The 25,091-nt window shown below is 38.0% G+C and overlaps 1 long non-coding RNA gene across 1 annotated transcript in view; it reads left to right on the top strand.

The window, feature by feature from the left end:
* Positions 1–243: 243 nt before the first annotated feature.
* The window catches only part of LOC111947148, a 58,390-nt gene continuing 33,542 nt past the window's right edge, over positions 244–25,091 (top strand). Inside the window, exons 1-2 of the long non-coding RNA XR_002872968.1 lie at positions 244–479; positions 14,132–14,171. This is a non-coding gene — a long non-coding RNA (uncharacterized LOC111947148). The remainder of the gene's footprint in view (positions 480–14,131; positions 14,172–25,091) is intronic.

The raw sequence follows: 25,091 nt of genomic DNA, 5'->3' as shown, positions 1-25,091 counted from the left end.
GACGGTTTGCATGTGTGTGTATATTTCACCTGACTCCTCTCTGTTTGCGCGTGTGTACATGTGTGTGTTGCCTATCTTGTCAAGCAGCCAGCTCGTGAATGTGTGTGTGAGCAAGAGAAGAGCAAAGATGTGTGTGTGTGTGTGTGTGGATATGTGGGTGTGGGGGGCAGAAGGGTGGGGGGTGTCGAGGGGTATTATGCACCCTGAATGTTACCTCGTGCTTTAAACAGCTGCCTACAAGCCCAGGTAGTGTGTGTCGGCTTCTAAATAAGCAGCACACTCACCGTCCCCCTTCAGGACGGGAGGCAAGGCTGCAGAGTGTGAAATCAGACTAATACAGTGGCGTAGGGCTGAGCAGGAGCGGTGGGGAAGCTCCTGCATGACTTACACAGACTCAAGGTTTAGGGGACAAGTACCAGCTGAAGAAATAACAGGGGATTGGACATAAGGGGGAGAAAGGAAAAAAAAAAGGCAGTAAGGTCAGTATTTTTCTTTTTTTTTGCCCTGCTTATTCTTTCTTTCAGTCTTCAGGATTGTGTGTTCAGTTAGTGTGGAGTTGGGACTGAGAATGTGACTGTTCTGATTTGCTGGGGGAAGTATTGATCCTTTGTAAGTTTTGTGGGAAGTGTGATCTTTTTGATCCTGCCAGGTGAGAACAGATCGAAACACAATATGGGGGGTGGGGGTGGAGGGTAGGGTTGGCAGGGAGTGGCTAAACTCTTTACTTGTGTGTGAGGGAGGATAGATACAGGTGTGTGGGTGTGTGTATGCCACTGAGTTTGGATATGCTTGTAATACCACGTACTATATGGTTACTTCACATAAAATGCAAAAATGTCAAGTGGCGCACTGTATTTTTCAGCCAATATGTGTGTGAGATATGTGACACAGGTACAGGTTCTGCTTAGTCCAGATAGCACAACTGGGAATGAATTGTGACTTGGAGAAAAATAAAGTAAATGAGTTTTCATTTTTGATGTGTGCAGATGGGGCAAAGAAGCCATGGTCTCTCTATATATAAAACTTTTATTTCTTAAGTACACACACAATATGATGTGCACATATTTAAATAAAAGAGTTGCACCTTTATTGTGTAGTAAATTAATCTATTTACTACATTTTGCTATTTAACTAATTAGGAAAAGTAGCAAATTGTTTGGTTTATTAAGCTTTAGTGTTGCATTATATAAAAGCAAAGAAATCTTGGAATTGTTTTAAGAAAACAAGATCTACTTTCTGTAAAACAAAATTTGTTGCACTCTATTTAAAAAAAAAAAAACGAACAGCAGAAGATATTTGTACATAGAAGCAGCCTCGGAACAGGTGAGAAAAAAAAAACAGCCTTGTGTGCGCATGTGTCAGTATGTAGATGCCTTTAGCCACACAGAAGCACAGCAAAAAGAAAGGCCCGGATGGCCAAATTGTCAGCAGTACTAAAGACATAAACACAAAAATTTCAGCCATCCATCACAGCTGTCTGCTTGTTTGTGTGGCGACAGTGATTTATTCCATGGCTGAAATCTTTTGGAGTCTCTTTTTTTTTCCCCTCTCCCTTTTAGACCAACTCCCTCACATGCAGGTATACAAACAAATGCCATGTACAGCCATTCCTCACACTTCAACCATTCTAAGTTTTCTTTTTTTCATTTGTGGAGTGAAATTACGAGCTGTTTGAGGAATTATCCATGCACTTAATTTGCTAAAATGGCCCATGCTTTCACAATATACACTTATTTTAAATTTTTGTCATAGCAGTATGTTAACTTCGCATGAGAAAATATTAACTAAGAGATGACATATTAAGGTGAATCTGATGAAACCACAATTACTTGATAAAGTACATGTAGTTAAAGAAGGAAGTTTAGATTTTCCAGGAACCACCTTTAAGCATTTCTTTTTTATTTCACACAAAAAAGGCACCAATTTAATGCAATAAAATTGATATTAGCTTGAATATAAATATTTTGTTTTTAATGTCTTTCTGTACTGATAGAAAATATGAATGAAGCCTTTGACCTAAATTCAAGTTCCTACATGGATCCTAAAAAAGGAAGTGCAGGTTTCCCTGCAAGTGCCCCAGACTTTTCTGTTTTTGAAATGCACATTAGCCATGCAGTTAGCGGCTGTTGAGCTCTAGACAGGAACCAAAAGAGTGTGAAAACATAAATAAATCTAATTCTTAATGCGCATGCGAACAGATAAGAAAAGTGTGTTCAGGTAAGAAGAGGAACAAAACACGTCTGCAACAATACGGGTTTGACCTCCACCTTTTCACGCCACTCCCATCACTCTCATTTCATTTCCTTTCTTTTCTCCACAGCTTCTCTGGTATTTTTTCATTTGCCAGATGATAACTCCAGTCCTTCTCTGAGGAGGAAGATTTATAAGTCAGCACAGTGCCCCTAATATCCCCCCTCTGCCAGCGAGCACACACACTTTTCTAAGCCCTTGCTCTACCCCTAAGCTTTAGTCCAAGCCCCATGACTGCTCCCCGAGACTGGCGTGTGCATGTCTTTGTTCAAGTGTGTGCATGCACATGCAACCATTTGACTGTGTGCTTGCAGGCATCGAGTTGGCTAATGGATATTTTTTGTTGTTGCATTTTGCCAGAACCCAGTGATGCTTCTTCTGCAAAGGCACGGTCAAGAGCTGCCATGTTTTGATATTTTCTCCGTTGGCACAGTTATGTACTGAGTTGACCTAAACTACTCTGTGTGCATCTGAAGAGAAAAGAGGACTGGGTTGTGTAGTGTGCTCTGTTCAGGTTTGACATGGATTCGGAGAGTGGGAGCAAAGCAAGTGTGAGGTTGAAGATGGCTGGAGATGTCACTTAGACTCTGTGTGAACCACAAATCTGAGGATACCTCAATTCATTTTTAACAGAAAGAGAAAGTTGATTATTCATTTGAAAAAATTATTTATACAATTAAATAAACCTGAGATCAAACATTTCTGTTTTCGTTTTTTGTTTACTCTTTATGTTTCTATTCATTTATAAAAATCTGTTAATTGAAAAGGCAAAAGTCATAACCACAAAGAAAAAAGAACTGAGTGAAATTAATTACAATTGTTATAGTGCAGTTCATTCCAAACATTCCAGATCAACATAATCTAATTGAGTGGAGAAACCAGATTGTCTTAATTGCATAAAAATGGCCTAAATAATTGACCAACAGAATACATCACAGAAATGTCAGTACAACTCCTAGACTGAGGCAGCAGTTGATCACCTATTCATTTATTCCATATTCACTTTTAATAATCATTGATATTAGATATTAGTTCTGTTTCGGCTACATGTGAGGCTACTAGAGTGAGTCAGTACTTCTGCATGGTAACTGAAGGCCATCTGAGGGCTGGGCCCTGCCATGATAACATGCCAAACCTGGCTTTGCTCTTACAATCCTAGATTAATGCCAGCTTTAAGAGCTTAACACGGTCAGCCATTCAAACATGCATGGGATTGACTGGGTTACCCTGGTTGCCCGTTATCTCCTCTTGAGTCGAACAAGCAGAGTAGTCTGTGGGGGGCGAGGGGGTGTATCACCACCAATGCCTGCTAGTCTCCATGCTGCGTTCTACTGATGTAATTTCTCACAGAAACCTTTTTATTGCTTTTTTATGAATGATTTTCAGATTGTGCTTCAGAAAAAATATGGATTCTACGCTGTGACTAAATGTTTTTTTTTGGAGTAAAGAAATAACCGTACATTTAAAACTTCCTTCAATGGTTTTTCTATCTTAAAATATTTATACTATTACATTCGTTCTTTAAAATAATCTGCTTTAGAAACACTTAATAAGACTTTTTGTATTTTTTAGTCATGGAGGATTCGATGTTCTTTTACATTTTTTTAATGATGTTTACAGAAAACAAACTATAAATATTTTTTATTTAAACCAAGTATTGGGGTAATTGCGTTGCATGGTTCCCTGGAGAGTTCTTTTACATTTTCAGATAAAATTGACCAAAAATATCGAACTATTCATGTCTTTTATTGTGGATCAAAGTTTGTGTTATACCACATCACAAAGCCGAAATAGAAAATACTGTATGGGAGGAGAGCAATTGATATTCAGAGATCTTCTGTCACGGGGCTTTTGTTAGCATGTAAATAATGGCTCTGTTGGCTTTTCACAGAGACTGACGTCTGTTCTCTTCCAATAAGATTCTCAGCTCTCTGCTGTCACTGTTGTGGAGCAGCAGGGACTCGATGCCGCCCTCAGGTATTTAGTGTTCACTGACACAGGAGAGAAGAATAACATTTTTAAGAAGACAAACCGTGTCGTTTCTGCATTGTGCATCATTTATTTCTCCACCACAATCTTCAGAACCCAAATTGTGCAGAAAGAGAAGCTGGTGCCAACAGATACAGTAGCTTAGTTAATAGTCCTGATCATATTAAATATGTTTGATTTTCTGAACGCCTCATATGTTTCCATGTTTTTTCACAAGCTTTTAACATATCGAACATTTTGCATATTTTTTTAATGTCTTTTTTTCAGTTTGATTGGCTTTCAAACCATCTTTTGTGGGCTCTAAAAAGGGTTTCAGAATCTTCATGCTGTTTGTTTTTTGAACGACATTACCACATGTTGTATTCTTATATGTAGTGCTAGTGAAAATCCAGATAAAAACAAGATAATTGACTTGGCAGTGAAAAAATTTGAGCATACCCCAAACTTATTCACCGTTTTTACAAATCCGTTTCATTTTTAAAATTGCTCCAAACCCTATTATGCAATAATTAATGTAGTCTCTCATTATGTTCTGTAAAGGTTGAATGCTTACACCTTACAGAGAGGACAGGTGCGCTGTGGTGATCGGTTTAGGATGCTTCTGAGAGGAAAAAGTCCTTTTGATTTTCTGACTCAGACTTGTTTGTTTCGTGGTGTTCTGTGTGCACAAGTAATGATTGTGGGATTTGGTACTAGACTGATAATGTCTTGTACTGCAATAATTCAGGGGGGGGGGGGGCACCATTTTACTACTCTAGTCTTCCTCCGCCACAACTGGAATATAATCTTCTGTCTTCTGACCTTCAAATCATGCAGCGCTGCAGTCGTTTCGATTGGCCTGGCCGCCATTAGCGTGAAATGTCCTCTAGCCACTCTGCTTCTGCTATGGAAGATTTCCTTTTTCCCAGCATGGCTACTCTCCTCTACTTTGCTCCTTCCCTCAATCTCTTATTCTGTACTCCTCACCCCCTGAAGCCTGGCTGCCGTGGAGGATGGAAACCTCTCACACTAAGGAAATGAGCCACCACAGGAGATGCTTTGGTCAAAGGACAGGATGAAAAACACACTTGTTTAGTTTTTGAAGCATTTGTATTGAGTCAAGTTCCATCAAGAAAGAAAGAAAGCACATTTGTTTCTCCTCTGATATTTGTTGTTAATATTCATTCTTAACGCTAGACTGATGCAATGCTGAGTATTTAAAACCTTTAGTGCTTTGTTTCAGTTATATTTTGAAAATGTAACAAATGACGCAATCTTTACTCTCATAAATACACAACTTCTCAGGTTGTGCTGCTTTGCAGTAATACAAAAAACAGGTTTGCGGTGGCAAGTTTTGTCACATGCTAAAGGGAGATCCCCTGGCATTTCATAGAGGGAGCATCCAGGGCCGCCCCAAACGTCCCGAGTAGAAGGGAGACCGTAAACTGCCTGGAGCACGGCAATCACACGCCAAAGCTCAGCATGTGTCGTGTTGCACGTAGATAGATCAATAATTGAAGGAGGACATGTTTGATATGATCTGAATATTAAAATATATCAAGAGCGCAAACAACATTGATGGCTGCTTTCAGATCTGTGCTGAGAGATGTGTGTCGAATCTCAAGAGAGATACTTTATTCATACGGGTCAAGAGGTTCTCTAAGATGGAAGAAAGCTGGTATTTATTTATTTAAACATTTTTTTTTAGCTGCTTATTTACAAAAAAGAAATATAGCATTAAAGAGTCAACATTACCTTTTAGCTTCATGGTTACTACCAACAAGCCTTATGAATTGTTTTTCTTCGATTTTCCTCCTGTGACCTAGAAATCCACATTTAATTTTTTTATGCATTTTTGTTTTGCTTTTTTAGTTTTTTCTGTTAGCAAACACGCTGTTTTCTCGGTTTGCAATGCTTTCTTAGTATTCTGGAGGGGAAAATACCACAATAAAGCATAGGTCTCAGCTCAGGGGTCAAACCTGATTAAAGTTGCAATGTAAATATCCATCGTCTCATTTTTTTAGGTCTTTAGGCCATGTTTGTGGTTAAAATCCCACTCTTGATTGGTACTACACAAAATGTAAGTATTATGATTGATGACCCCACTGGGGTGTAGCCATAATGCTATGACCTCAAGGTAAAATTGAAATGCACGCTCTGGATGTAGAGCATTTGCTTATTATTGCCCAATGTACTTAGCAGCCATTACATTTGTTGTCACTGGTGAAAATAAAAAAAGAAAGGCTGTGAGGTTTCAAATAAGCAAGACCACTCTAAGAAATGGACTTATTGGAATTGCATTAAGTGGATTAGACTGAGAAATGAATACTATTTACACTAGGGCAGTGTTAAACACTCTTGTTTCTCCTGTCTATAGGAGTACATTGACAGTCAGTCAGCGTCAATTAAATCGTGTGATCTGTATATCCTGAACAGCCGGACTTGTTGTCTTCTAATAAAGCCAGTCTGTGGCGGCAGAATGTTTCATTTCCTCTTGGAGATTGCCCTCAGTAAAGTGCTTAACATAGTTACACAACATCCAGCTGCTTGATACCCAGATCAACCTGAGCCCTGGACTGATAACACCTCTAAGCCCTGCTAGGACCCTTTTTAGTTGCAAAGATGCATGATCACTACTATGCTTACAACTTGCTTCTTCAATCCTCATTGATGTATGTTGGTAAAAAATTATATGCTCTGTCTGTTTTTGAATGGTTGTTAATAGAGCTTACATAACAATATCCCTTTTTTGTTTTTTTGTTTCTTACAGGTTTGGTGGCTGCATGGCATTTTGGGAATTTTACGAGTGGTTGTGTGTGTCTGTTTGTGCAGATGAAAATGAAAAATTGGGTCTGGGAAGGACAGGGTTGTGAGGGGGCCAAGCTGTCCCTGGCCATTCATTCTCTCTGGCCCCCCTGTCTAATTAATGGGCCACGTTCATACACGTTATTGCACCGGAGGGTCTGTCACTCATTAATCATATGACCCTCTGTGGCACAGTTAATGACCTTGGAGGAGTATATCAGCTGGAGATGGCTGAAGCTTTGGAATTAAATTGTTTCTGGGAGTGGTCATGGTCACATCAGGAGCTTTAACAGCCTCTCTGCTCAGGCCCTCTCCTGTTACACCTCAATCTGTGTTTTACCCATAGGCCTTTGCAGGCTGTGCAACTGAAAATTGCAAAGGAGTTTCAGACAGAAGACTCAGGATCGGGATTAACCCTTATACACCGGAGCGTTAGCTCCAACGTTTACATTCTATTGTCTACCGTAACTCTTCAACTGATGACGCAAATAACAGAAATGAAGAAAAGCAGCCTTGTGCTGAAATTCAACACTTCTTACTAGTGAAATGCTTACACAATCAACTTAAATCAGCTGATTCTTTAGCGGAGAAAGAGGCTTTGGACCGTTATGCAACACTTTACGTTTGTAAAACTGGAATGAAAAGCTGCATTTCTCTGTGCCAATACTAGCAGATTCACTGTGATTATGTAAATTATCTAAGGTTTATGGTATGTCAAAGAGCGTGTGATATTCAGGTTTCGCCGACGACAGCTCCAGTGTTAAAGGGTTAAATGCTAAACTAGTCCCATCTTTTTTGGAGCATTCTTGTGTACGCTTAGTGTTATCTTTGAGAAGTCCTTTCATTTTTTCAAGATTTGGGGTTATTGCAGGGCCTACATACAGGAAACTAGAGGTAGTATGACAAAGATTTAATTTACTAAAAAACATTACTTGGGAACCAAAGTATTGAACATCATAAAGTGACCCAAGACCAAGAGAATCTATAGGTATTTACCTGGAATGATTGGACAGTCTGCAGAGTTATTTTTTACTGGTAAATTTTAGGTTTTTAAAGGAAAAACTGTTTTTTTTTCTACAAAATGGTGAAAAATGCTCCAAAAAATTGTTGTAGTGCTGAAAAATCTGGTCAGGTTGTCTCTTATTCTATCCATTGCTTCTTAGAGAGACAAACTAACAGACAACGTGGATTTAGTACAAAATTTCAAATTTTTAGGAAATCTTTATTTTATTTTATTCCTTGTTGTTCCTTTAGTTCTTCCTCAAAACAATCTCCTACCTGCACTGGACAAACTTAGAACGTTGTGGTCAAAATGAAATAATATCAGTAATTTGTTGTCCTTGTTTAATGTGAAAATACAAGGATGGAGGGTCGTTACACACGTTGCTCAACAGCTCATATTTTAATTTACTCTTTTGAGAAAGATCCTAATTTGTCCAGAGTTAAATGCAGAGATCTCTTTTTGGTTGGCACCTTCTGTTCACGACTGCAGAGTGAGAATGTTGGCTTTCTTCTCAGTGACATTGAAATGGGGGGGGATTTTGTTTATCCCCGTCTTTGTTTATTTAACATTTTGCTCAGCGGGGGAGTTTCAGAAAGATTGTTTTCGAGACAGTCCCTGCAGACAGCGAGCAAACACACTACAGCTTCATCAAACAGAACAATCTTTAACTTTCCCCTTCTGCAGCGTGCAGAAAAATGTGACTGAGAGGAACATCTTAATGGAATATGATTGAAAATGATTGTCATAATTTTCTTCCGTGTGACTCTAACATTAAGCTAGCACTATTTTTTAGTGGATTTATTTTGAACCATGTCTAAGTGTACCCTAACAGGGAAAAAAAAACACAATGATGGATGAAAACATTTCATTTTTCGTGTGGCAAACATTTGCAAGTTGGGTTATTAATAGATTTGTGGCTGTGTGATGGATTGTTGATATACAGGGATAGTTTTATTTCTTTGTCAACAAACCAAAGAATGACATTGAGACAAAAAAAATCACATTGAAATGCAGATCGGCAGCTAAAGTAAATCTTTGGGAACTGAAAAGTGAGTTAACCCCTGCATGAAATGAGAAGAGAACTGAATTCCCTTCAAGTATGTGTGTGATTTCAGGGCAAATGTTCACCAGCTAAGATTTAAGTAAAGCCAGCAAAGCAAAGAAAATTCCAATCTCAGAAATGGCAGCATCCCACTGATACTGCAATACTTCCAAGTTAGACATGAACAGTTGCAACTTTGCTTGTTAAAATACTTAAAAACAAAATATATAGAAGCTGTGTCATTATCCCCTCTCCCTCTGTTACCACCTTCTGTCTTCCCTCTCTGACCACCATCCCGTTTCTCCTTGTTGCAAGTGCAGGCCTGATTAATATTTCCCACTGCTCCGTAACCATGGCAATAAGGTCACTGCATATGATACTTAATTGAATTTTCCCTGTGCTTTTGTCTGTGCCTCCACTGTCCGGACAATAAAAATCTTCCAGTGATGACTCCAAGCCCCCTCTCCTGCTCTGCTCTCCTCCATCTTTCTTTTCATGTTACTCCCCATGAATTTAATCATTTATTTTTTTCTAATCTTTTTTTTTTTTTTTTTGGTTCCTGTTTCTTTCACGCCCTTTTTCTGACCTAATCTTATCTAGCTTGTCACTGGGTTTTCCTTTTTCTCCTTATGAAACCTTGTTTTTAGGAGGGCTCGTGACTTGATTCGCACCAGCATCTGCTGCTTTGCTTTTCTCTGCTTTTTTTCTCCCCTCATTTGTTTTCAGCCACATGCTGGAACAACACTTAACAACTTATTGCTCTTTAATGTTGGAGTAATTCTCAGCAGGTCCTCCTTCCCAGACCTTTTTCCAACCCACTTTTCTTTCTTTTTGTATGTTGCTTACTCCTTTTCTCTCCATGCAATGATTTGCATATTCAAATCAGTCTCCGACACAATCGTTAAATTGATTTCAAATGACGCTGATGACTGAAGTGGGGAAACAAAGACCCTGGCCGCCCGTAAAGTGTTGGGGACACAAGCGAGCCACTGACACAGGTTGCTCTCTGAGCAGGTGCTCTGATTAATGCCCAACAACTTGGGGTCTGCTGAGATCTGGACATAAGTAGCACACACATTTGTTGCCTGAACTAACTCATAAACACATGCTATCTGGGTCTCTATTCATGCAAATATGCAGGCTAGTCCATGACAAGTGGGGGTGCAGGTTCATAGGGAGAAAACACTGGAGTGGATAATGAGCGGAAGGGTGAAGAGGACTTGTTAGTCTTTCTGCAAAGCTTGCCTTTCATGCACTGTGATGAATGTTAACAAATAAAATCTGAATATAATGGAAACACAATTTGCACAACTTAATTTCTACACTTTTATAGTTGGCTTTACAGACAACCTTCAGTTATATCGAGTTTGGCCAGATAAAATGTTTCTATAGGGATTTACAAACTTTCCAATGTGACAGAATTCGTTCAAACAAAAGTGCGACAACGATCTTGAAGAAATCATTACAGTCAATAAAGCACAGCAACACAGTGAGAAACATTAAAACTGTACACATCAGCTTTGACATGTGCACCATAAAACAGCTATTAGCTGTTACCTACAATGTGAAGTGACAGCCTATCAATAATGTCACTCTGAAAATGGGACAGGTTTGTTGCCGTCTTTAAATCATCAGACACTCCATACAGTATAAGAGCATGCAGGTACAGGAAATGCATTAGGGCTTGATGTTAATGGGTGTAGTGGGCGCATTGGGACATCAAGGGCATAGGAGGACACTGCTCACTTCTCAGTAGGTCATGGGTGTCAGACGGCTGCCTTGGCTGCGGGGTAGCTCCTGAGATTACACTTGATTAATTTCAGCAGTTGCTATTATTTGGTTAGACCGTCTCCTCCAGGCTGTTTTAATAAAAACGAGAAAGTTTGAAATGCAATGTAAAATTACCCTTTTATTAGGTTTTGGCAGTTAAAGTATACAATAATATAAAAAATGTGCATATATTAAAATACAACACAATTAAATATGAAGAGATATGGCAAACACGTCCTTCCCATAACGTTTGAGAAGGTTGTTTTTTTTTTTTTAAGTAGCAACTGTTTTACAGCCATCCTAATAATCTATGGATTGTGCCAGTGGATATAAAATACAATGCTTTTAAGCATACTCAAAGCAAACTGTCACTGTCGCAGCTATGTTTAGACACAATAAAACAGGCAAAGACAAGTCCCAATCCTTTTGATTCAACACAGATAAAAAATACAAATGGGCCTCTTGATGAATGGGACACGCAAAACATATTGGCCTGCTTTAGAAGCTGAAAGCAAGGCACGTGGCCTTTCTGTTGCCATGTTTAACATGCAGGCACGTGAATGCTATAGTGTGCCCACCTGCTTCCCACAGGCGGACCACTCGTTTCCAGCAAGCGCTGGTGTAACAGGCAGTAGCAACAAGTGTCTCCACATTGACATACTTGCCAGCTCTCCTCACTTGGCAGCGAGCCTGCTAAGCTGCCCTGCCCCCTCATGAGAAAAAGACTTGATTGTGCCAGGGGAGTTAGTTAAAGCAGCTGACTGGGAGGAGGAACAAGGAGGGGGATTTGATTTACATACTCCAGCTGATGTGACACTCATCTGATTTTAAACATCTCCAAAGCAATTAAGGGTCATTAGTCCTTTTGTTTTTTTTTGTTGCTTTTTTTGTAGCGGCATAATGTAGCGGTGACAGCCCCGTGGGGGCTGCATGTGGGAATGTCAGCATTATACTGGCTGTTTCTACCGCCCATCCTCCCCCTGCACGCCTGCTCCTCTGGCATTGACACAGCTTTGCTCTGTGTGTAAACAAACACTCAGTGGCAGCTTGGCACTGCAAGGGAAGCCACTTTGGCAAAGACTCAGCTCTTCAGCGTGCAGCAGGTGATGGTGTCAGATCTTGGGGCGCGGGATGCTTTTCCTAATTGTTCCAACCATGACAACAATTTCCTTCGTTTGACCTAATCTGCAAATCAGCAGCATTCAATTAAATTTATATCAGTGAAGAACGCATGTAGTAACACCGCTTTGAAGATGTTGTTTTCGTAGCCTGAAGGGCTGCTCACTTCAATGTGGTTAATGTTCTATAAAGCTGTTAAATGTGTTAAATATAACATCTTATAACTATGCAAATTACAGTTTCCCGCAAATTGTGTTTTTTATTTTTGTGCTTGGATGTGATTATTTTAATTGCACTCTTTATGCTGACTAAAACTGTGCTGAAAGCAGTGATGTCATGACAAAAATTCCATAAAACAGTAGTGCACAAGCATCATGAAGGGTGAATGTGATAGAACAGGTATTTTAAATAACCTGCAGTAAATAAAATATACTTTTGGGTAATTGTGTTGTTGTAATGAATGCATGAAAGCTGTTCACCTGTTTTGCACCTAGCAGGCGGTGTTTAATAAGCCACCCAGCTACTATTACAAAAAATAAATAAAAACAAAGGCAGCAAAAACAGGCGTGGAATAGCATGTGACTGTTTGCGCGTCCATTTATGTGGCTGTTCGACCCTCCTCAGTCCGTATAGAAAAACACTTACTGTTAATGTAAATAGCAAGGCAGCATAAATCAGGAGACACGCGCAGCCTTAGAGAATATCGTGTAATAGTTATTGCGAAATGAAGTGGCATTGGGATCAATATCCCACTATATCTCACTCTGGCGTAATGGCACAGAGGAAAGCTGGAGGCCAAGGGATTCTGGACCCTCCACCCCATCGTGGGCCTATAAATCTGCCTGACCTGCAACCCACTTATTAAAGTACATACACAGTCGGCAGCAACCATCCAAAAATACAAGCTTACTTACTGACCTGACGTCAGGGGAATGGAGGCCTTTACCTTGTCTAAAGGCAGGAGTGAGAAGGTTATTTGATCATCATTGGTTAATATGTTCACAATAAAAATATTGGCTTAAATGCTGACACTGTTTTCACTTGTCAATTGTTATTAATACATTTGTTTATTAATAGAGGAATTTGGCTTTTAGTTATTCTTATCATCATTTTACAAGATCAGGTAAACCGACTTGAAACCAAACAGAGCAACAAAATGTAAAAATGACAGCGTGGCACTTTACACACTGTCAACTCAGACTGTACTGTATTCCAAAGCACTAATGGCGGCCATCTTGATTGTTTACAATTGTACCTCCATACAAGAATCAACCAAACAAGGTTTCTGTTACATAAGAATTTGGGATGTGTTGAATTTAATTTTTATGCTTCTGAAAATGTACGTTTTTTTTTTTTTTTTCACGAAACATTTCACCAAATGTTATGTCTGAGCAGTTACCACTGGCGTAATGTATGTGCTTGAATGATTTGTCTCTGATTTTATAATTATGATAAGGCAACATGTTTCATTCACATCAGTCAAAAGCAGAAACTAAAAGAAAAAAAGGTTCTATTTCATTTTACAACCCTAGTGTTTGTAATGGCGTATAAAATAATAAAAGAGCTTGCAGTTGACTTGGCAGTGTTTTTTGTGTGCCGTCCACATATAGCAACCTTATCAGATAAATCATAGATTGTTTTCTGGAGCTTGGTAAAGGGGTTGATGTTTATGGAGAATAGTGATTTAAAATGGAAAGTGACATTTGGATGAGTAAGGGATAATGTGCGGGAGTCTACTTTTTGTCTGAGCTGCTATATGAAAGTGTTCTAAATGAGATTGCCATTGATGTATGAAAGAAGAGTATTAGATTTACATTTATCCTTTTTTCTGAGAAAGGGATGTTTTTCAAGGGAGCTTTTATGCATTTAATGCTAAATGTGTTTGCAGAGTGTCCTTTTTCACCCATAAGTTGTTATAAGTCCACAATAAACAGTGCAGAGCCTACAGTCAAAAATGAGTGCAAAGTAACAGTATAATGGCTTCCTGTGATTACCTACATAATTCATGTTTTATCCTTTTAGACGTAAGATTTTGTGCCAATTTTTACATAGCCTTTGGGCAGAAAAAATGTTTTCCAAAGGTGAATAGTTACTAATAAACTCATGAAATTCTGTAGTTTTAAATTCTTATTTTCTTAAGGACTGAATATGATTGCTTTTTTTGTGTTTTGCAGGATTGTGGAAGCCAACAACACTTCTCCTGTTGCACATTTGGTGAGTGCATGCTTCACTTTTTAATTTTCCTTTGCACAGAAAGTTACAAACCTCTGCAGACAAAAATAAATAAGGCAATGATAAAATGATTTGACTAAATGAATTCATGGGACACACATGCATGAATGCGTTCATCCCTTATTTGAAAAAACAATAAGTTAAAACATGTCAATATTAATACATCAAATAAACATCTGTGTAAATAAAAACTTGTCATAAGTCATAAAACATTTATGACTTGTTCATTTGTGGTTAGTGAGTCATCCAATCTTTTCTCTTATTTCTTTTTTTAAAATGACTTAAAATGAATTATTTGCAGCCTTCTCTATGATTACAGCTCTACATACAGACGTGGATTTACGAAAACTGCTTTTTATGAAATTTAAGCAGTTGCCAAAACATTATTTTTAATAATTTATGAATTCCAACATTTTCAATAAAAAAACAACTAGTAACAAACAGAAAACATGGTCAATTCACAAGGGCACATTTGACAGGAGTTAAGACATGTTATGTGATTAATTGGAGCAAGAAAGGACGGCGAAAATTTGTCACAAAGTCAGGTGATGACAAGACAGAGTTTGATTAATTCTCCCTTCAAAACTTGTGGTAACACTTAACAAATGTAGGCTTCTCTAGACTATTGATTGAGGATCTAAAAAGTAATCTGTCTGATGTTTAAAAAGCTGAGAAAGACCATAAAAAGATATCAAAGCACTATCCCTCTGCTATTTCCACTGCCTGGAACGCCATTAAGACTTAACAGGAAATGTGAGAGTGAAGACAAGACCTGTAAGAAAACTTTCAGATGAAACTGCCAACTTACTCGACGGAGCAAACCTTCAAGAAATCTTCTACCAGAAAAAACATCAAACCAATAATGTCTTCAGATAAGTTTCAAACCTATGTCTATTACTGTATTGTATTGATAAAGAAATCAGTAAATTACAAAAATTCTGTGTTTTTATTTATTTTGTCATTAAGATAACATTATGGTTGTATGCCTTAATTAACAATGTAAGCCCGTCCATCCATCCATTTTCCTAAGCCACTATATCCCTTTTGGGGTAATGGGGATGCTGGGACCTGCCCTGACTGGAACAATGTAAGACAATTTTCTTTTTGTAATTGACAAATGTAAATGACAAATAAGTGGTCCATATTTAACAAGGTGCCAAACCTTACATCAGCTCGCGCAGCGAGCGCGCAGTTGTGCTCAGTCAGGACCGCTAAGTTAGGATTGCAACCGTGCAGTTGTAAAATGCAGGGTCGCTTACTCAACTTCTGAATACATCTGCTCAGGTATCTTTGCGTTTGTTCAATTAATGGCTGCCATGAAACGCCATATCACATCAGTGACAAGTTGCATATTGGTGCAATGCCAAAATGCAACCTGCTATTTCCAGTATCAGAATGAAATGGTTCACGGTGATTGTGTAAATGGTCAAAGAGTTACAGTATGTCAAAGAGCAAGTGTCAAGTGTTAGGCATCGCCAGCAACATCTTCAGTGCTATGGGATTAAGAAAGCCATCCGTGGTACTTAAACTATTTTTAGTCACCTTGGCCTCTTTGTTTCGAATTGCCTGCATTTAGGTGCATTCAGTCAACCACAATCCGGAATGATTCATAAATCAGTTTATTTTATTAATTATCAGCTAGTAAGTCAGACTGCATTGCTTGTATAACACCTCCCTTGTGGTTACTTGTTGAACTGACCTGTCTCCAGTTGTTTTTGTTTTCAAACTGGCTTCAGGATGGAAGTCAAAAGGTTGCCTCTCAGTGAGCAAGAAAGGATGATCCGCTTGTGCAAATTAAGGCATGGACTGATTTCCCATTGCCACATTAAGAGTGAGGCTTAAACAATATGTGTGACCTGGGCTTCACTACAGACCTGCTGTCTCACAATCACATGTAAATGAACAGCTTACACTGACCTCTGTCCTCTCTGTGTGAGGATCTGTGACTATTAATCCTCTTCTAAATGATTTGACAATAGAGACACTTATTGATCTGGGCAGTCTTCTGGCAAAGAGGTCAAGAGCCTGACTCAGAACCTGAGTCTTCTTAGCACTGCTGGGTAAAGTGGCATAAATACTGAAGCCTCTTTATCAGTCCTTAACATGTGGTTATATGCTGATTTTACATGTAATTTGATCTGTTTTTGTTCAAATAGACCCTGTTTTTCTGATGCTATACTGCCTTTTTGCTGTTATTTGTTGCAGAGAAGCTTCACATAGAAAGTACATGTATTACCTGAAGTTTCTTTTTCGCTTCAAGGCAGCATATATTTTACATCTGATAGTCTTGGTTTCAACAAAGCACATGTGTGCAAACTCCCTCTTGGAGCCTCAAGCTTTTCACACCTCACCTGGGCAGTTATTCTTTTCTTCACTCACCCAAAGAGGACTTGCCAGCTTCCACATCTGGCCAGACAGAGGAACAGAGAAAAAGCAAGGAAATTCACCAGCTGACCACTAGTTTTCCCCATCTGCACAGTAAAACCATGGCGCTCTCTCAGATTCTTTTGGAGTGACTCCTGGTAGAGCAACATCTGGAACGAGCAGCAGTTTTCTTTCCCTGTGTTTTTTTGGGGAGATTTAGGCCCCCGATAATCCATCTCCCTCCTCATTAAAGGAGCTGAATAAACACAGGCCTCTTCCAGTTGTTCCTATGAATTTCCTCACCAGGCGTCAGGAGACCAAAGTGGGGGCTACTGGATCAAAGTTGCCGGCAGCTCCGCATGTGCAAAGAGTGAGAGTGTGTTCTGGGGTTGGGCCCATTACCTTTTTCCCTGGAAACCTCAAAGTCTCCTAGGTCAGTGGCTGTCAGCTCTTTGCCCCAAGCTCAGCAGAGACAGAGAAACACCAGAGGAGGGAGGGGTTTACTAAAGGAGATCCATATTACATGGTGACATAGGAGAACAAACCAGAATATAAAGAGCAAATGTAAAAAAAAGTTTCAGGTACATAAATTAGCAGGTATGGAACGAAATTCAGCCTTTTCACATTCTGCAGATTCCTGCTAAAAGTCAAGTCTAAGAAAATGTTCAGACTTGACAAACACTTTAGCTCCACAAGACCTCCTTCAAAAGTTTTTGTGGTTTTGCTGGATCACTGTTCAGGTGCTAGATGTTCCCTGAAGGGGGGGGGTGTCAGTAGGATTCATTTTTTTGACAGGTGTGTTTAATTTTAGCTTCTAGTATTTTTTATGCAGAACAAAAAATAATAATCAGAAAATCAAAAAATCAACATTTAAGACAAGTGTGTGGGTTTAAGATTAAATATAGTAGCGCTTTCAAATGTTACACTTTTAAATCAAATTAATTACTCAATCTTTTTCAGCAAATCAAAGGAATTCCCATTTAATGGCAAATGTAGTTTGATATGTAATTGTCAAAATTTTTAACCAGTGAAAGTCAGACCTTTCTTGATTAAAATGTGGCATTGTGGGTATGTTGATTGAGAAATACTCAGGGAACTGAGATCCAGGTGAAGAATGTTTCATAACTGAGGTGGTTAAATTATAAATAATTGGTTGTAAAGTTTGCAGATGGTGCCAGGTTTTAGAAACAAGTTCTACCCAAATTTGTATTTTTGCTTTGTGTAACCTTTCAGAAGCAGAAATACTTTGTCAAAGTTAAAAGTATATCTCTAAAGCCCTAATCACAACCCAACTTTCCTCAGGAATGAAAGTTTTTACTGAAAACTTTAGTTAAAAGACATTTTTTTGTGTAATTATAAACATTAGTGAAACCCAACTTTTTACTGTATTTGAAGGATGACATGTTGCCTTGAATTTATGTGTTCAAAATACCAAGTAACCAAGTTTGTGGCAGTTAATTTTACTCAAACCTATTGCACTGATTGTAGCTGCTATCTTCATTTATTTTTTTAATCTTTATTCTTTATATTACCTACTGTATGTGCTCTGATCAATTTGAAGTTAAAATGCAACATGAATTGAGAAAGTAGTTTTTTCTTTTTACAATGCAACTAATAAAAAAACAAAAAATTAACTTAATGTTTAATCATGATTTGGAATTAACCTGGCATCTGAAATTCATATATTTGTTTACTTTGCATTAAAGTTAATAATATTTTGCAAGACTTGTTATAAACTTAGCTCAAAGCCAGAAGAAATTGGAATGTTCCTAGATTATTTGTCTGACTTAGATACTCCCATACAGAAATGTAGGGGGAAAAAAATCTAAATTGAAAAAAAAAAATCTTAAATAAACTACAAAGGATAGAAATAACATCAGACTTGTTTAGAGAGTTATCCATAAAAATGTTATTCGTTTTTTTTTCTTTTACCTTCATTAAAATCATTTCAAATAGTGCTCCTCATGCTCGCAACTTTGTTTAGGTGCCTCATCCTCAGAATCAACAAAATTTTACTCAGAATCTCTTTCTGATCATGTTTTTTTTTAAGTTTTGACTTTTAGTTTTTGAAAACCAATTGAGAACATTTTTGCACAAAAAATGTGTTAAATTTTCACAATATAAATACTAAAGCTTAAAATGCATCCTCTAGTAAATACATAAAAAACTTTAAATGTATGTAGTGCATATCTTATGTTTAAAACATTTGCCTTTAAATATATTCATGGCCTTCAATCTTCATACAATTGATAACATTACTCCAGAGCAGATGTGGCTTCCATAAAAAAGGTCAGCATACTCAATAAAGAGGTGACTTCCACAGACCCTTGTATGACACTAATATTTTTCTCATTTTTTACATTGCATATTACTTAAAGAACAATAGTTTGTTGGAAAAAATTTGCAGGACAGTGTTTAAGGTTAATAAAAACCAGAAATCTTAAAACTACTGGCTGCAGTGGGGAAAAAAAGCATAGAAAGAAGTGATGTCTTGCACTGCAATTGTTATTCACTTACTCAGAAAGATGATCAAATTTATCAAATTGCAACCTCTGTGCTCAAAAGAAAAAAAATTGCCAGTATTAAATGGCCAATGTAATTAACTTGCTTAGCTACTGGCTGTGTGCAGCTGCAGCTGGAAATGGCTGTATTGTTTGTGTTTGTATATGTGTACTGTGTGTGTGTTTGTGTGTGTACAAATGGCCCAGTGGTCGTCATCAGGCCCCCATCAGCCCCTCCATTAGTTACTGAGCTGCAGGTCCGTGCTGGAGCCTACCTGCACTGAATATAGATTAGGACAGGAGCATGGGCGGCAAGCACAATGAAGATGAACATGGATGTATGTTCTGACAAAAGATATCATTAGCATATTATTTATTTTGACATACAGTCATGCATTTTCACTCACGGCCTCATTCTGTAAATGCATTTTACATATTTAAGGGATTGAAATGTTGTATGATGCTTGTGGAAAGATGGTTAGATCATTCAAAGGTTTCTTCTGGCTGACAAAAGCATATGTTTTTGATTAGTGCCTATCAATGGACACTGACATTGCCAACACTTGTGAAGAGCACTTCATCTGATGCAGGCAGATCATAGCTTACACAGTCTGAAATAACAGCACACACAGCAAAATACACACACCGGCAGTCCTGCACAAAGGCAAATATGGCCGTATACTTCTCTTTCTGCAGTTGTTGGCTCGCATGCTTGTGACAGGAAATTTGCTGTTTTGTCAGTCGACTATGGAACACGCAGCTGCCCCCCTCACCGCTAATGTTTTTTTTCAAAATCACATACACTGATAGCAGACATACTGAAGTTTAAAATAAATATGTTTTTCAATTCAAGGAAAGCATTTCTTTAATCCTTTATCAAAACTGTGACAGTGGGACTAGTTTTCGATATCATTGCTTTATTTTGGCAGGCGTAAGGAGCAGAATGAGGCGATGAAACGACAAGTAACATTGTTCATATCTAAGGAGGAAAGAGGAGTGGGGGTCCAGCTTGAGTTCAAGGCCAAAGAGCACGTCGCAACCCTGGAGTTCAAGCATGAGTTGTAGGGCATGAGGACTGGGGGAAGGGGATTGTGTGATGGTTTTTGTGTGTCTCTCTGGCAGTGCAATGGGTCTCTGGGGAGTCCTAGGTCAGGAGGGCTCCCTGCAGCCACCCTGCTCAGTCCCTAACGCCCCCCCTCCCCTCCTACCGCATTACTGTGCCATTTAAAGCCACCCAGCATCTATTTCCTCCAATAAAAACTAATAACCTTTTCTGTCGGAAATCACGGCAGCTCTTGAGTGCTGGAGCACAGGCCTGGCTGGATGGCCTGTAATTGCGGTCCGGTAGTCTCCCTTTAGTTTATTTTTTTGCCGTGTTTTGGATTTGATTTTTTTCCCCCCAGTCCTCTTGGTCCTCTGTGCTTTGCGGCTGATTGCCTGTGCAGCTCACCCCACACTCAGTAATCAGACAGAAGCTGGAGAGGGGGCAAAACAGCAACTCAAGGACCTTTTATAATTGGGAGATATTTGGAGGGCAGTTGGACTTTACATTTGGTGAAAGAATAGGCAGTGATGGTGACTGTCAAATAACAGGGATCGAAAAAGCCCCCCTCCGAAGTCAAGTACTCCACTGTAAAGCAGCTATGAATAGTCGGCACGTGTTGTGTATCTGCTCCCTAACTGACCATTTTTGAATGAGAGCGGTGCATTTCTGGGAAAGAGTTTAAACCAGCACAAACCCTTTTAACAAACACTTTTAAACTATTTAGTCTGTTTTATGTAATGTTCTATAGCACTCAAAAAATCATAAACATATTTTGTATAGTTTTTTTTAACTGCTACTAGTTTTAATTGCTGTTATTTTTTGCTCAAAAAGTACCATACCTTGTCTCTTATGCAGAAAATATAAATAAAAACCCCCAATTGTTTAAGCTTCGTTGTTGTTTTTGTTCTGATTTAAAAATCATTTAGGGTCTCTAATTTGTTCCTATACTGCTAGTGTAATTTGCAATACTTCTTTGCAACCTTATGAACACAAACTTGTATTACGTTGTGATTAAATTATGCGTTTGTTTTTACAGAACAGTTCAAAACTGAGAGGTTTAAGTATGAAAATATATTTGAACTATTTCCAGATTTGCGTTAAATGTTTTCTATAAAGGTACACATTACAAATGGAAATAAGGAAAAAATCATAGTAAACAACATGTGATGTGGAAATCTATGTGCTTTTAATACTTAAAACTATTCAATTAACATGCAAAAGAATAATACTATTTTTAAAATTTTTCAAAGTCTTGCATGCAGCATGAAGGACTAACGTTAAATGCCAGGAAGCTTGAACTGTAACCCATTCAATTGTCGCTGAATCTCCACCAGGGCAAGAAGAACAGGACAAAAGCTGTAAACTGTTTATGAATTTGGAAGAGGCAGGTTTAAACGCTACTCTTTGTTTATGCAGTGATGTCTAATCTCAGTCCTAAGTGTCCTTCACGTTTTTTTCTCTTAGGTTTCCTTGTCTTACCTGTTACTAATTACCTGAGATGTGGGTCTTACCATTGAGAACTAGCAAAAGCAGGGGAAGATTGAAAAGAAGCAGGACAACAGTCCTAAAGGACTTGAATTGGACACTTTTGGTTTTTACTGTCAAACTCTCAGGCCCTCCCTCCAATCTATTTCTTTAATTCGATTTCTCCCAAATAAATTACATATTTAGCCGTTATTGGCATGCATTCCCCTTCTACAAACATGGCCCAGTTGTAATTAATAGTTTGCTCCAAACACAACCTATTTGGTGACAATGTTGAATGAAAATGTGTTTTATTGCAGAGAAGAGGTCACTGAGTTTATTGGGATTCAGCAGACAAAGATAATGTAAAAGATATGTCTTACAGCAAAATGGTAAGATTTATAATTGTATGACCAAGACTGTTAGATACTAATTGAAGAAAACTGTAATCAACCCCCCCCTCCCATAAAGATGTAATCCCAGTTGCAGTGTTGCCTGTCCTGCTCACTGACAGTTAAAAAAAGGGAAATTATCTTATTTAAATAGGCTATTTTTTTCATAATATGCTCTCATCTATATATCTTTATCTCATTTTTTTTGTTTTAGGAGTGTAAGTAATATATAGAAATTAAAAAGTAAATACATTTTACTAAAACACCCTGCAAATACTTATAAATGCTATTATTCTTTAACAGAAAAAACTACATTATATCATGAGCTGCACTCTGTTTAAATTTTATAGTTATTGCGTGTACTAACCTCTTTGTATATTTGACCAGCTCAAATGGCAAAATACAAGACAGTATCTATGTTTATATTAGAGAATGGGAAATATCTACTTATACAATCTTTACAGCTGAATTTCATCATATCACAAATATAGTGATTAGCGTGCAAAGACTGAGTCAGAGTCAGCAGATTCTTGGTTAAGTGCTTGAAAATGTCTAAGTAAAAATTGTTTTTGTGAGGTTGTTAGATTCTTGGGTACACAAGTCAGTATTTCTTACCATCCAGTAAAAGCTTAAATTCTTCTTTTGTCATTGTGTACTCCGATCCAAAGTCAGTTGATATAGATTTGTTTCCAGACATGTTGCTACTTGAAAGACACTGAAGTTAAACTTAGACATATCAAATTTAATCACAGATCAAAAGTCTTTATGGAGCCTTCAGGTCCAGACTGTTCAATTCAATTCAATTCAATTCAATTCAATTCAATTCAATTCAATTCAATTCAATTCAATTCAATTCAATTCAATTCAATTCAATTCAATTTTATTTGTATAGCCCAAAATCACAACAACAGTCGTCTCGATGGGCTTCGAAGTAAAACATGAAATCAAAAGGATCACGAATACAAAGAGTTCAATAGAAAAATACTAAAATAAACTAACAAACTGACTAAGCTATACTGGCATCCCTGCCCTTAGACCCCCCTTCGCGGTAAGGAAAAACTCCCAAAAAAAACGGATTCCGGAAAAAACGAAGAAACCTCAGGGGTGCCCACATGAAGGAGGGATCCTCCCCCAGGACGGACAGGCGATTTACCAGAAATCTTAGAGAAGAATTAACTTATCTAAATCTACAACTACATATATAAAAGTCCAGCAAACGAGCTTCATCCAGCCGTGGTTGTGGGGACAGTCAAAGGCGCGAGTCGAGCCGACTGTGACTTCTGTAAGCCCACTTATGATTGTGCAGCGGCTATGCAAAGTTATCATTGAGCAAATGAGGCAAAGCTTTGTATTAGACATAATATTAAAGGTATATGATGTAATACTTTTTTGTGTAAGTTTGAATGTTTTGAAACTATGCTAATATAATATGCTATTCAATATAACATTGTATATCATATACAAATATAGATATACTGTGCCTGTCTAAGGAGAAACAGCTGTGACACAGAGTTAAAGTTATTTGCTCTGACCTATTTTTTATTTAAAATGATCTTTTTACAGCATATTACAAAATGAATAAATAGCTTGATAGATGAAATGGAAATGGAAGTGAAAGTCACCTGGACATGAATGGGCAGCTGCACATAAAAAATAAATGAATAAATTACTCAACAAGAAGTTTTTTACATCGCTGAGTGACTTACGCTTGTAATCTTATAATAAAGCCTTGGTGGATTTTATCTAATCTTCAAGCCCATCTTTGTTAGAGGCTTCCTAAGTGTTCAAGAATGACTGCTTCAGAAAAAATATGTGTATCTGAGCAAAGGCCTTTCATCCTGAGCTAAAGCACCGTTTGTCTTTTTGTGTGCTTTCTTTATGTCGTTTATTAGATTAAACCTGTTCTTAACCACCTGCAAAAAAAAAAATAAAAAAGAAAAAAAAGCACATTGACTTAGAAAATGTGATTCCTTTTCTAACTACACAACATACTTGAACTTACCGTTTTATTCTCTTTCGCTTGTATTCAGACAGAGGGGGCATTTTTCAGTCAGTCTTTTTATTACACACTTGTGGCACAAAAGCAAAGCATGTTTTACAGACTTCAAATAGGTGTGCATATGCTGCATATTTATCTCCTAATACATCGTGCTGTTAACGTTCAACTAAAATGGGTGGCTATAGTTTTTCCAAACAAAAAGAACTCAGTGATTTTTTGTTTGAATTTGAAAGTCTCAATAACTAAAAGTATGCATTAAAACCTTTGGCTGTGAAACTCCTACATGATGCAACCAAGCCAAGGTGTTGCCGTGCCAGATTGATAAACCTTTTTCAAAAATGTCTTTTTTATTTTCATAGTGTATTTCTGTTTTTGTGTTTCAGACTACTGCTTGTTTGTGGGCACACTTCTTTAATTGCATTAAGAGGATGACGCACTTTCTTACTCTGTTTAAGCTCACTTTAATTGCCTCTGAATGGTGCACTGGGGAAGCAGGGACTGACGGGCCAATGTGGACATGCAATTAGCTAGCTTTCATAAGATGCTCCAGGGAGAAAAGAGAGGGCTCCAATTCATGGAGGAATTTTACACAGAAGGCAACAAATGCTATTTTGTGTCACTGCTGTAGAGGCATCTTGACGAAATGGTATTTCATTCATTAAAATCATACTTTCGGACTGAGAAAGACAGAGATTTCTATTCAGGAATTGGAAAAAAAATCAGAAGGAAGACATGCACAGCAACAGCTGCAGAGGTCACATACAGTGGGTGAAGAAAAAGTGAGTGAGAGGATAGATCAAAAGGGGACATGGAGGCAGGTGGAAAGGACAGATCCGTCAGGGTAAAATGATGTTAAGGTATTCGATGAAAGGCGTGTCCGTGTGAATCTTTACTTTGTGCTGAGATTGACAGAATGTTTTTAGATTCTGTTGGACCTGTGGTGTAGTTTGAAATTGTCCAGCCTTTTTACAAACATCCCATTTTGTTTGAAATTTACCAGTTAGAAGATGCCAGAGCTTTTTTGCACTTTTTTTAATGGTTTTGATACGGAATGAGGAGATTGGGAAATACATTTTAACAGCTTCTGCTTTGGTACCACAAGAAATCGAAATGAATGACCTCTTAAAGCGACACTTT

Source organism: Oryzias latipes, chromosome 3 (genome assembly GCF_002234675.1).
Source record: "Oryzias latipes chromosome 3, ASM223467v1".
Taxonomy (NCBI): domain Eukaryota; kingdom Metazoa; phylum Chordata; class Actinopteri; order Beloniformes; family Adrianichthyidae; genus Oryzias; species Oryzias latipes.
The sequence above is the reverse complement of the archived record's forward strand: the minus strand, read 5'-3'. Positions and strand labels throughout refer to the sequence as shown.